The sequence below is a fragment of the Sphaerodactylus townsendi genome, unplaced genomic scaffold (genome assembly GCF_021028975.2).
Source record: "Sphaerodactylus townsendi isolate TG3544 unplaced genomic scaffold, MPM_Stown_v2.3 scaffold_19, whole genome shotgun sequence".
In the NCBI taxonomy this organism is placed as follows: Eukaryota; Metazoa; Chordata; class Lepidosauria; order Squamata; family Sphaerodactylidae; genus Sphaerodactylus; species Sphaerodactylus townsendi.
This window is the reverse complement of record NW_025950352.1, coordinates 1031753-1044558: the sequence shown is the minus strand read 5'-3', so window position 1 is coordinate 1044558 and position 12806 is coordinate 1031753. Positions and strand designations below refer to the sequence as shown.

At 48.9% G+C, this 12806-nt stretch overlaps 1 protein-coding gene across 2 annotated transcripts in view; it reads left to right on the top strand.

Moving 5' to 3' along the window:
• BOP1 (BOP1 ribosomal biogenesis factor) overlaps window positions 1-12806 on the top strand; it is a 77261-nt gene that overhangs the window by 1502 nt on the left and 62953 nt on the right. Inside the window, exon 1 of one of the 2 annotated variants that reach the window (XM_048482604.1) lies at window positions 2647-2715. The exons of the other annotated variant lie outside the window; for it this stretch is intronic. The gene's annotated coding sequence lies outside the window, so the exon portion shown is untranslated. Of the gene's footprint in view, window positions 1-2646; window positions 2716-12806 lie in introns of those variants that run through there. 2 annotated transcript variants of the gene reach the window in all.

Sequence of the window (12806 nt, the reverse complement as noted above, 5' to 3'; positions counted from 1 at the left end):
GCCGGTTCCTCCAAACCCGGTCTCAAGGAACAACTCTGTCTTACAGGCCCTGATCCAGAGGATCCTGAGTAGCAATGGGGGGAAGACCCTTTCCCAGCAGAGAGATGCTGCCGTGGATTGGATAGATAGCCCTGGACTGAGTAGACAGTGGCTCACTTCTCTGTAAAGCTGCTGCTAGAGGCAAACAGAGAGCAGTCTGTGTATCCATCCATGATTCCCCCTAGAAGACTCAAGCACTTCATCCACAAGCTTGCTGTGAGGGCTGTGAATTTATTTATTTATTAAAAAATTAAATTCCTGCCTCTCTCCTTGTTGTCTGCTGCAGCTTACGGTAATAGTTAAACATCCTCAGCTAAAATGAAAGATAAAATAGCAAACCCTAAATCAGTGATGGCGAACCTTGGAGAGAGACTGGAGTGCCCAAATTGCAACCCAAAACCCCATCTAGAAAGGTGCCAACCCGAAAGCGAATTTAACCTACCAGATGCTGAGGTTTTGGCTTAGAAAAAACAGTTGGCTCCCTCTTCTGCTGCCCACCTGCCTCGGTGCAGGGGCCAGCCTGCTTTAGCCTCCAGCAAAGTCCCACGGGTAACTGCCTCTGTGCCTCTCTAGCATCTCTGCCTTCATACTGCCCCCCTCCCAGGCATGCAGCTACCTGGAAGTACAGGCACCAGGCCTGCCAGATGAGAGTCCTCCTTGCTCCACTGCGAGTGGCCACTTTGTCGTGCTCAGTGGCCCAGAGCCAGCCCTATGGAATGTGTGTGTGTGTGTGTGTGTGTGTGTGGGGGTGATTTTCCGCCCCCCCATGACAAACTCTGTGCGCTAAGTGTTTCAACTGAGAGGGGTCTCGAAAGCCACCTCTGCTTTTTTTTTCCAGCAACCCACATAGGTTCTTAATACCGTCTCTAAATTTCCCCTGTGAAGATGTCTGCCAATTCAAACCCCTCAAAAGCCCTGCAGCAAAGCTGCATTAGGCATGCAGTGTCTCCTGAAGATGTCCAAGATTGGGCACTCCCCTTCCAAGGGATCCCTTTACAAAGAGCCAGAGAGGTGCACTGGAAAAGACCTGTCATTGGCTGATGCCAGCCAGGCTAAACTGACTGGTGAGAGGAACCAAAAGATGACTGCCTGATGACCAAGGGAAGAGCCAGAATTTTGTCAAAGAGGCTTTCACGGGCTGGAATCCACTCAGGGGTGTTGTGTGGGTTTCCAGGCTGCATCGGCCAGCTGTTCCAGCAGCATTTTTCTCCTGACGCTTCGGCCTGCATCTGCGGGGCTGGCCCTCTTCAGAGGAGCCTAAATCATGTAGGAGGTGAGGAAGGGCTGCTCTACAATTCCAGGTGAGCTTGAGCTGTAGCAGAGGTGGCCAGCTTTAGCCCCTTTCTACTTGAGGAAGTCACGCTCTGCCTTCTGGAGGTCAGAAGTTTATTTTGCTGCATCAAACAAAGAAAACTGGTTTCCGGCATGCCATGTCAGTATCTGCCTTCATTATGTTTGGGTCCAGTAATTCTGTTGAATGTATGAAACCCTTCTGCCTTTGTAGATGCAGGTCCTTCCAAGCAGCAGGTAAAGGTGAGTTTCAGGAGAGAGCCTTGACCAAACCCACTGCCCTCTGTAGAACAGATCTTTTCTGCACAAGAAGAAGTGGCACAGCATGCAGCTCTTCCTTACCTCATCATGCTCCGTAAATCATACACACCATGCGGCCAGATAAATTTGCCTTTGAGGCTACACCTGGCCCGTGGGTTGCCAGGTTAGCATTAGATGAGGAGCTACCAATCTTGATCCTCCTTGATTTGAGAGTTGTGCAAATGTTTTAGCAGACCAGGGTGCTTCGAGTAGCAGTAGTATGAGCCACACAGTTTTCACATCCCTGCCTGTGAGCTCTTAAAGGCACCTGGTGGAGCCACTCACAGTAGCAGAGAGCTGGACCAGGTGGGACTCTGGTCTGATCCAGCTGGTTTGTTCTTGGATGTTCTTAAGTGTTCTTAGCTGTCCTGTTGGCAGGAATGTGAGAGGCTCTGTGCTTGGAGAGTGAAGGAAATGTGCTGGCTGAATCGTGAGCGCACCAACTCCTTGCACAACTTATAACACCAATTTTGCAATTGCCTGTTTGGTTTGTTCTTAGCCTGCCAGGGGGTAAGTTCTGTGTTAAGAGCATAAGAAGGAGCCAGCTGGATCAGACCAGAGTCCATCTAGTCCAGCACTCTGCTACTTGCAGTGGCCCACCAGGCTGCCTTTGGGAGCTTCACAGGCAGGAGGTGAAAGCACAATGGCCTCTCTGCTGCTGCTGCCCCTGAGCACCCTGGTCTGCTAAGGCCGATTTGTAACTCAGATCAAGGGAGGGACTCAAGATTGGGAGCTATCAGATCGACTTTTCTCCTCCATCAATCTGTCCAAGCCCCCTTAAATCTATCTCAGGTGAGTGGCCATCACCACCTCCTGTGGCAACGCAGATTCTGCTCTTGTTCGCCCAGCAGTCCGAGTCTCCAGATGCTGCCATGTTCTTTTTCAGCAGCGTCTCTTCAGCTGGAGCCCTGGAGGAGCAGGATGTGACAAGTGATGATCTGACCGATAGCTTAAGAAAGCATTTTTTCTCTCTGGGCTGGAGGGAGTGCTGGGAGCCACAGCACCTCAGAGGAGGAGGAGGAGGGAGGAAGAAGACCACCATGACAAGCAAAGCCAGGGGAGAACCAGAAGGGGCATTTCCCACATGTAAGTGTTTTGTGTCATGTGGTGCCTTTATGTAGCTCCTAGTGGGATTTTTTCATGTAGACCAGCTTTGAGAATGGAACAGAGATTCATTTCTTCGTTGACGAGGTAGCTTCTGAGATACTTTGCTTGGGATGTGATTTATGCTCAGCCTCCTCAAAGTCAGATATGACAGATTTCCCCTAGCACTGGGGAATAACCCTCCCTCTTACTTGGAATTAGGTGGGAGAAAGCCTTAGCGCCAGTGGATGGCCGAACCTTTTCAGACCGAAAGGCTCCAAATTGCAACCCAAAACCCACTTATTTATCAAGCAGTACCAATACAGTAATTTAACCTGACAACTGAGGTTTGGGGTTTAGAAAAGCGTTTTCTCTCTCCGGTGGCACACGCTACTCAGGAGTAAGCTTGGTGAAGTAAACTGTGCAACAGCTTCAAATGGATGAATCCTCACGATCCTAGGGAGGGTTTACTCCAGAAGCAAGCTTCTCATTGCCAGCAACCCGGAGCTTTACTCCCCAGGTAAAGTAAAGATCAAGTGCCTCAGGCTAGCCTAGGTGTGTGTGGTGTGTGTGTGTGTGATTTTTCCACCCCCCTCCCACATAATGAACTCTTGTGCACGTGAAAGTGCCCACAGAGTGGGCTCTGAAGTGCCACCTCTGGCACTCCAAGGCTCATAGAGTTCAACACCACCACTGCCTTAGCTGGATCTATGCAGTAAGATAAGTCCCATGTTATCTCAGCAGGACTTACTCTCAAGGAGGTGACTTTAGTGATACAGCCATAGTTCCATGCAGCTAGTTTGAGTGGAAAAACCATTCCACCTTGCAGGTTTGCAAAAAAAAAGCCCCAACCCTTCTATTTTAATTGCCTTTGTGGTGATAGATGTTGGAATATGCAGAGTTTTGGCCAAGCTCTTTCCTTTCAAGTGATGGGAAACTGAGGCAGGAGAGGCCAACCTTGTCAGCCAAGTAACACCGGTGAAGGGGCACTGGCACAATTTCTTTCTTTTTTTAATATAATTTTTTTTATTGTGTAGAATATTTGTTATATTTTTTACATCTGGCAATATGTTTGTTCCAACTATACATTTTTTCCTTTTCACCCCTCCCCTCTTTTCATTGTGATTATTATTTCAAGCAAGCAGCAGAAGGTTCATTCTTATTCTCTTATTCCATAGTTCTTACGTTAAATCCGGCTTCTTCCATCCATTTTTCATACAATGTCCATAGCTTCATAATATCTTCCTAGTTTCTCTTGCCATGAAAGTAGTATTTTTTTGCCAGTCTCTCAAAAAAAAAAAATCTCTAACTGAATTTGTTCCCAAATATATTCCAACCATTTTGAGACTGTCCATTACTTCTTTGTCATCTTTTCCAGCCGCAATGCTAACTTACTGCGCGGTGTTGCTGCTCTAATCATTATTTTATACATTGGTTCCAAATTTCTATTATTCACTCTTTATATCATCTATTATCCCTACAATTAATTCCTGGCATTAATTTTCTGAATGTCTCCATGCTCTGTGTTGGCTGCCTGCTTGCTGGACTTTCGGGCAGGAGCAGCATGGATATGTGTTAGTTCAGGATCCTTTTATCCCACTGCTGGTTTCAGCCTTGCAGCTGTGGTAAAATGATGAATATGCAGGAGAAAATTTCTCAGTGCAGTATTGAATCCGCACTGTGGAATGGCTGGGATTTTGCCTCAGAAGCACTTGCAGCCAAATACAGAGGTGGGCAGAGGCGGTTGTGAGTACGGTGCCCAGGGACTGTGGCTCTGCAGCACAGCCGCGTGCTGCCTCCAGTGGAGTTCTGGGTGGTGGAGAAAGCAGTGGGGAAATTTCTGGCCCCCTGCTGCACAGATATTTGCGTGGTGGTGTTCAATAAGCTGCATCCATGTGTTTTTTGTGGTGTAAAGTCCTGAGAGGCGCTCCCAGGCCCTTTGAAAGCTGGCTACAGTTGGCTCCTCCTGGAACACCCATAGCCCACGCTTCCCCAGCTGTACCCATGCCACTGTCCCTTTTTATGCTGAAGTGCAGCTCCAGTGTGGCAGCTTCTACCTTAGCAGTGGTGGCGAACGCTGGCAACCTCCAGATAAAGTTATGGACTACAATTCCCATCAGCCCCTCCTCAGCAGGGCCAATTGGCCAGCGTGCTGAAGGGGCTGATGGGAATTGTAGTCCAGGACATCTGAGTGCCAAAGGTTCGGCCACCACTGTTCGGGATTAGATCAGGAAGTTTAGCAGAGCTGTGTGTGAAACCTCGCCCAGCAGTGTGTATGTTTGCTGGGCTCAGCTCACGTATGTTCACCCCTCACCCTGAAGGCGGGGTGGGCGGAGACCTGCTGGTTCGAGACCTCATGTGCCCCCTCTCCCTGGATTGGGCTGCCCGGTGAGGCGAACAACATTGTGCCAGGTTATTGGTAATGCGTTCTTTCAAAGAGTCAAATAATAAATTGGCTGTGGGAAAAATGTTGCTGGTCTCTGAGGTGCTGCTGGACTCAAAAGTAGCTGCACGCTGTACTGCCAGAGCAACGCGGCCCTCCCCTCTCACAGAAATGTGTGCCTTGCTGTGTGCAAGTTGTGTGATCTGCCTTGAACCTCTCTGGGCAAGTAAAGCCAAGCTGTGAAGTCACAGCCGACCTGTGGCCACCCCCCATCCCGCGAATTCCTGCTGTAGGGCAAGAGATGATATTCAGCGGTGGTTTGCCATTTGCCTGCTTCTGCATAGCAACCCCCCGGACTTCCTTGGTGGCTTCCCCATTGCAAATGCTGTCTGGGGACCCACCTCTGCTTCTAGCTCTCTGAGATATGACAAGACTGGGACTCAACCTGAGTCATCAGGCTGGGGAAGTGTAAGGGGAAGGAGGCCAGGTTGATTGAGAAAAGCTCTGTCTTACAGGCCCTGCAGAATTGCATCAGGGCCCTCGTGAGTCCCGGGAAGTCTTTTAGACGAAAGGCCGTTCCAATTACATAAAAAAGCGCTTGGCCCTTGTCACAAGGCTAGCCGGACATCCCTTTGGGCCAGGGAGGACCACCAGTAGATGTTCACTTGCTGAGCGTTGGCTACGATCTTCAAAGGAGGACATACCTGGAGAGATGGTCCCATGCTGGGTAGATGCGATGGCCCACAGACCTTTCAGGAGGGCTTTAAAGGGGAGAATTGGAGATCTTGAACCTGATCCAATGATACTCCGCACTGGAAACCAGTGCAGCCGACAGAGCACTGGTTGATCATGTAGCGCTACCCACGGGGGGGTCCCAGTGAGACTCCTGGCTGTTGCATCTCTGCACCAGCTGGAGTTCTGGAAGGCTGGCTCCAAGAATAGCCCTGTGCAGTAGGTGTGTTGCAGTAAGCCAGCCTGGGTTAACCATTACGCATGGATCACTGTGGCTCCGCTTGGTCTGCTTGATACAGGATAAAGGTACCAACGGTCTCACCTAGTGAAGATGGTAAAAAGCCAGGCACATTACATGGGATAACCGGGCCTCCATTGTCAATGGAGGTATCAAGGTACATCCCCAGGACGGCTTGGTGGTCAGCACAAGAACTTAACTGCGATCGCGGTCAGAGTCCAGTGATTGGCATCTCACGCCTAACTCTCCCCCCTCACGGTCCAAGTTCTCAGGGCCCCTGCCTTAGATGGATTCAGTTTAGCGGCTTGTTTTCAACCATTCCACCATTCCTCCCCAAACGGCTGGCCAGCACATCTAGAGGATGCATCCAGCATCTGAGCAGTTTTCACTAAATTATGGGGTGGGGGCCAGGTAAAGGCTTCTGGATTGGCCACTGAGATTTGACTGCGTCTGTGCAGGGTTTTAATGTTAGGATGAGCAGCTGCCACCCCATCCACGACTGTGTTGCTGAAGTTTTAGCTGTGGCAGTGGTCCTTTTGTGGCTGGATTCCCCTCTTGCAGAAGCCGCCTTGTTGCTCTGCCAGGAATTCCAGATGTTGCCCCAAAGGCTGCCGGAAGGTTGGTGTCTCCTGCTTGAAAGTTTGAAAACTCACTACGCTGCTAGAGAACTGCCGGCTCACCTAGATCTTCATTGACAGAAAACCTGTGGTTTTGCCTTTTTTATAGGAAAAAAATGACTAGAGTTAAGCAAACTACAATAAATCTTCCCTCTAGCATTAACATGCGATTGTCCTCTCGAACAGGTGATTGGTCCCCTCGCTACAAAGGGTGAAGTCATCTTTTCAGGGTGCATTTTGATACTAGCTCATTAACTTTGTTCTAGCAAGATTGTAAGGCTACAATTTTGGCTCTTTCATGTGCCATTAAAACGGCCATATAAATCTACCATTGCTTCAGCTTAGCTTTAATTAACTGTCAGGGATAAAAGAGGCCCTCTACAATTTAATCCTGACCAGCTGCTGCTGAATTTACAGTGAGCTGATAAACAGACGAACCGCGAGGTCGTGGAGGCCACAAGCTTTACAACAAGGAGTAGCATCTGGGACTTAATTGAACAACCATCTCTAGAGAACCTTCGTTCTCCCTCCCACAGCTGCCGAGTGGAAGCGCACAAACCTTATTAAACAGCTGCTCACTCTTGGCGTGTGGTTCGACCTGCCTCCTTCTCCCAACCACATTCTTCTTCCTCTGGCTTCATGCGTTCCTACAGTTTGCATTCCTCCGTCAAGAGAGCATTTGATGCTTTGTGTGCTGTAAATAATAATAACCATTGTAAAAAAAAAATTCCTTGAAGCATGCCCAGCCCCCTCTGCTACTGTCATCAGCCTCCTTCATGAGAGCTTCTTTGGCAGGGTTCCTTAAGCCTCCATGGCGAGATCCTGGGGAATGTGGGAGGCGTGGATAGCATGCCCTTGGATCCACGCAGGGCGCCAGCGCGCAAGTCCTGTGTGCAGCGCCACACCTCTGCTGCCTATGCTCCTGAACTGGGGGATTCTTCCACCTCATGACCGATGTCGCTATTATGCGCATAAAGTGCTGCAATGTCAAGTCCTGCTGACTGTTGGTAACCCCAGTAGCAGGGTCTTCCAAGGCAAGAGGAGGCAGAGGTGGTTTGTCCTTGCCTCTTCCTGGAGTGGTCTCCCATCCGAGTGATACCGACCCTGGTTGGTTTGTTTTTTTTCATACTACATGGCTTTCACGAAGCATGGACAAAAAAAATCCCATTTTTTCAGGTTGGGCTGTTGAAATTATCTGAGTGGTGGCACTAAGTTTCAGCTGGGGAAACACCCCAGTATTTTGAAGCCTTTTTTGGTGGATTTGTGACTGCAGTATGAAAAGCCATCCCACTGGTCCCCTAAGCTCCTACGAGGGATTTGACTTGGAAGCTGTATCTGCAAGAAGGGCACCTGTGTCTTACGAATGTCGATTGCCTGGGTCTCTGCCCCATCCGTTGGAGGCTGAGCAGTTGGATGCCAGTTCTGTCGGGGAGAGTTCTGGTGAAATGTCACCAAACAGGTGGCTGGCCTCTGCTAGCTTACTCTGTTCAGTTTGGCTCTTTGGGGAGGGCTGGGAAAGGACTGCATGGAAAGAGCGGTTGTGTTGCTCTTTAGCATGTTGCTTATCTCTCCGGACGGACTGGATTGTCTGTCTGTCGCAATGCAATCTGTCTTTCAATGTCTGTCTGTATTTGTATCGCCTTAGCCCTCCCAAGGGAATCAGGCAGCAACAACAATATAAATATAAAACCATTACAATAAGAAATATAATAAATAACTACTATAATAATATAGAATTTATATATAATATAATATAATAATATAAATAATTTAAATTAAATAACTGCTTATAAAACAGTATAATAAGTAACAGTATAAAACAGTATAAGATTTACCTGCACAATCAGATGGCACGACTTCGACCTATAATAATGTGTGTGTGTCTCCTCCCCTCCCCTCGGAAGCCAAAAAAAAAACCAGAGGAATTGGGATCCAGTAGGGTTCTCACAGAGTTCCCCGAGTAGGTTACTAATTATTTGTGTGTGTGCCGAGGGGGGGTTACCTAATATGGTGATTTTTTGCCCCAAGTGATTTTGGCCCTAGTTAATTCGCCCCTCCTCTCTCTCTCAGCGAAGTAGCACGTAGAACTTGCAAGCAGTCCTAGAAGCAGGAGGTGCCCGGCGTCGCGTGGCAATATAGCCTAGCGCCTAGCCTGCGTGCATTCGTTTTCACGCCCAAAGAGACCGGTAGCGCAGCGGCTGCGCCCTTGCCAGCAGCCAGCCCGTAGGAATGCCCCGAATGCCCGGAATGCCCAGCTGACGCCTCGGCGTGCCCCCCAGCCCCGATTGGCCTTCACGCCACAGTTTGAATCCCACCACCATGCAGGAACCTGTTACTAAAATTTTTGGATCCCACCTCTGCCAAAAACAGATGTTAAATGGACATTAAACCGATGGTAAAACCGGCCAGCCTATGAAATACGCATGGAATAGCTCTGGCCTTATAGGCCCTTATTCAGTAATGTGTTAGATGGTAGCCATAACCACGTTGTTGGGTTTTTTAAAATCTGCACAGCTAATCAGATCTCCAGTGCCGTTAAGAGGTGATACATGATAGCCACGCGTTTAGATTTTTTTTGAAGGGATGCCATGTCGCCAGAGGGAGGCAAGCTTGTTTTCTGCTGCTGCCCAGGAGTCACAGAGTTCAAGGTGCAGGAAAAGAGATTCCACTCTAAAACATTAGGGAAGAACTTCCTGACCTATTGTCAGGGCTGTCTCGACAGTGGAAATTCTTGCCCGGAGAGTGGGAAAGTCTCCTTTTTTGAGGTTGCTAAAGAGAGGCTGGATGGCCATCTGTCTTGTCAGGAGGTGCTTTGACAGTGTGTTCCTGCCATTGCAGGGGGGGTTGGACTGGGATGACCCCTGGGGGTGTTATCTTCCAGCTCTGTATGTGATTCTTCCTGGGCCTTTTATTCTCTGGATTTGGATAACTAAAGGTGAGGGTGCTGTATTGGCGGTATACGGGCTGTATTTCGGTCATAGGGCCTGTTCACAGCAGCATTCTCTCCTGACGTTTCGCCTGCATCTGTGGCTGGCATCCTCTGAAGATGCCAGCCACAGATGCAGGCAAAACGTCAGGAGAGAATGCTTCTAGAACACGGCCATACAGCCCGGAAACCACACAGCACCCAAGTGATTCCGGCCGTGAAAGCCTTTGACAATACATTAAAGGAAGGGCTGTTTTGCTTCCTATGAGGCAGCCATGAGGAAGAAGAACGTTTGCTTTGCAGACAAGTGTTACAAATGTGGCAGCATCTTTGACATGTGGGGGTCAGGGACTGTCAAGGCCTTTGTGACTTTCTGTTAAGCCCACCCACACACCCCACTCTAGGAGGACTATTCTGTTTCTCTGCAGGATCATCTTCTGTGGGCAACTAGGTGGCGCTCTTGTCTGCCCTCTTAAGATCTTCCTTATTTATTGTATTCATCATAGTCCGCCTTTCTGACTGAAACTGCAAGTGGATCACACAGTGTAAGTTAATGCAGTCAGTATGATGAGACATGCAATAAGCAATGTACTATGACTAGGATTACAGAAATTTGAACAAGAATTGAATATCAGACATGATATGAAGTGCAGATAGAATGCCGCAAAATGGTGTTGCATCAGTAAAAAGTAATGCAGCAACATACCGTGTATACTCGAGTATAAGCTGACCCGAATATAAGCCGAGGCACCTAATTTTACCACAAAGAACTGTGAAACTTATTGACTCAAGTATAAGCCTTCGAACTTGACTCAGTAGCAGCTAAAAACAGAAGATTTGGGAGCAAGATGAGATAGAGTTGCTTAATAGAGTTTGCATTGGGGATGAGCAGCTTTCCAGCACTCTAGGAACACAAATGAACCACTGTTTTCCTCCAAATGTAGAATAATTCTGGGATTCATAGCCATGCCAGCCTAAACTTTGCTCCAAATAAAGTCTTTGTCTTCAGCAACATCAGTATTTGGCAGTAAACTACTATATGAAGAATTGTATTCATCTAGAATGCAACGCACCAATAACCCTTAGGAGAGAAATGCCTCAGTTTCTTTTAAAACACACACACACACCACCTAGTTCTAATGCTATGCAGGCTGTCCTTACATCTTGTTTTTACGGCTCTCTGGTGAGTTAGAAAAAAAAGCAGCAACATGCTTACCGGATCCCCACAGCAGCCCCAGCTCCGGCCGCCATCTTGGGATTACCTATATACTTGAGTATAAGCCGAGGGGGGCTTTTTCAGCATAAAAAATGTGCTGAAAAAGTCGACTTATACTTGAGTATATATGGTACACGCAGCAAACCGGTGCTATGTCCCATATACAGTGGTATAGTTCCGCAGTCCATGTATAAAGCACCTTCCTGAACCATTTGTTGGTGGTGTAGCCCTATGATCGTGGTGGTGAACCTTTGGCACTCCAGATGTTATGGACTACAATTCCCATCAGCCCCTTCCAGCATGGATCAGTAGGGGCTGATGGGAATTGTAGTCCATAACATCTGGAGTGCCAAAGGTTCGCCACCACTGCCCTATGACCTGTATGGAAATGCCTTCCTCAACAACTTCCTTTTACATAGTGTTCATAAGGATAGGAGTCTGGAAGCCTTTGTGACCGTCTCGGGCAGGCCATTCCACAAGTTGGGGGCGGGGGGGAGGCGCAGCAGAGAAGGCACTTGTGTGGGGTGTTGTTGATCTTGCCCGTTTGCAGGGTCACACCTTCAGAAGGCCCTGAACATATCAGCAAAGGTGCTGCAGCAGAGCCTAGGAGGAGAGGCAGTCTTGCAGGTGTGAAGGCCCAAGGGCCACGAAGGGCTTTATAGATGGCTGCCAGGACCTTGAACTGAACTTGGTCAGCAATGGGCAGCCAATGGAGTGACGGCATAAAGGGTGCAATATGCAAGTACCTCCTACTTCCTGATGATAACCCCTCTGCAACATTCTGTATCAACAGTCTCCAAGCTGACTTCAGGGGCCAACCCCTTTCTCCAGCTAGGAATGTTTGCTTCCAGCTGCCCAATAGATATGGACCTCTTGTGGAAAAACAGTCCATCAGTCCAGTCACTGTGCTAGGTCTTAATTCAGACCTGCAGCCTCGAAACAGGTCCCACAGTGACCCGACCCTCTAGGGCAGTGATGGCGAACCTATGGCATAGGTGTCAGAGGTGGCACTCAGAGCCCTCTCTGTGGGCACGCACAGAGTTCATCATGTGGGGGGGGGGAAATCGGCCACCCCCCCACATCTAGGCTGGCCTGGGCTGCTGGGCTCGATTATTAGCATTATACCTAAGACCTAGTTTTGGGGAAGCAGCGTAGGTAACCCTGTTAAGCGCTGTTAAACCCCACTGATTTTCATGCAAAGAACTAAAACACAATCCTTTACCTGGGAATAAGCTCAGTTGCTGGCAATGGGCTTTCTTCTGAGCAAAACCTCCTAGGGTCGTGATTCACCTGTTGGAAGAGTTGCACAGTTGCTTCAAAGCAAAGCCAACAACTACCACCAAGCTTACTCCTGAGTAATGCACGCCTCAGAGCCAACCATTTTTCCAAAACTGAAACCTCTGTATTCAGGTTAAATTGCCGTGTTGGCACTTTGCGATAAATAAGTGGGTTTTGGGTTGCAATTTGGGCACTCGGTCTCGAAAATACAGTTCTAGGGGCTAGATCAGAAGTCTGAAAAACCAGGGTGGTTGTAAAGATCACAAAAGTTTGCCTGAGCTCTTTGCTGACATCATGGATCTCACTTAGTCTTGTCATGTCGCTGGAGGCCAAGTCAGTGTTTCCGAACCGAGTATGTCAGACAGGTATTGTTATCACAGTCGGAGCGAAGGTGTCAAGTGCTCTGCCTGTTACTGGAGCCCAGCTGGCCTTCCTGTGGAGGAAGAGGAGAGTTGCTGGCCAGGGTCTGGTCTTCCTTCAGGAACTGTGAACTAGCTCTGAACTGCGCTGCCTCTCCTCTCTCTCTTGCCAGCCGGGATTTTCCTCCTCTTGCAGCCAGGCACAGCAGCCTGACCCCTTCCCCTCCTCACCTCCCACGCATCCACTGCCAGTTGCTCCTTCCGGTGGCTTCTCCTGGGCAGTTTTTTCCCTTGGGGCGTTGCGTGCTGCCCTCTGGCGGTCTCCCAGCCCTTCTCCCTGCGGCG